Genomic DNA, 825 nt, shown 5'->3' on the forward strand with positions numbered 1-825 from the left:
AAATTGTTATTGCTTGAGATTGAAAATGAAAATGTGTGTGTGAGTTTTTAAGTAAATTTAAAAATTAAAATGTTTGGAAACGTCAAGAATTTTAAAAGTGACTCTCAGCGGTTCTACCTTACTATATTTTTATCATGATATGTACATTTATTTAAATAGATATCTCGTAAATATAATTTTTTCCAATTTAGTGAGGTAGTTTCTATAATTTCTTTATCCCCGTGCTAGTAGTATAAAGTTAGTGACACTGCGCTTTATAACCAAAGAAAACACGACTATTGTCGCATGTGTAAACGAAAAGAGAGTGTGGGTCGTTCATGTAACAGAGTGCATAAACTTATAAGATTATCTGCTTAATAAAGTTATCGGTTTAGATGAATACCACTATTAACTGATGAAAACATAAACTGTTTTTAAATTGGATGTTTACATCAATCTCATAGTAGTCTTATTTTAATTTTGAGTCATTTTGCAATTTTTATACATTACGTAATTCACGTAGATATATCAATATTACGCTCAACATTTCGTTTAAAATGCCAGATTTCCTGCAAATACATTAGAATTTACAAAAGAAATTTCACTACTAATTGCCTACTCTGCGTACTTTTCTAGTACCATTTTCGCACCAAGAGATTACATTCTTCCCCTTTCTCCGTCCTTCGTAAATGCAACCTTTTGTAAGGGAGTGTCAAACCGCAGCTGTCAATAATTATCTAACCTTGTATTATTGAACCATGGTTTTTCGTACAGATGAAGAGTGTAATCATATGTATACATACTAGCAATTACCCGGCGTGCTTCGCTGCGCCTTAAATGTATTTT

This window comes from Rhagoletis pomonella, unplaced genomic scaffold (genome assembly GCF_013731165.1).
Source record: "Rhagoletis pomonella isolate Grant_MI unplaced genomic scaffold, Rhpom_1.0 Rhpom_scaffold_00633, whole genome shotgun sequence".
Classification (NCBI taxonomy): domain Eukaryota; kingdom Metazoa; phylum Arthropoda; class Insecta; order Diptera; family Tephritidae; genus Rhagoletis; species Rhagoletis pomonella.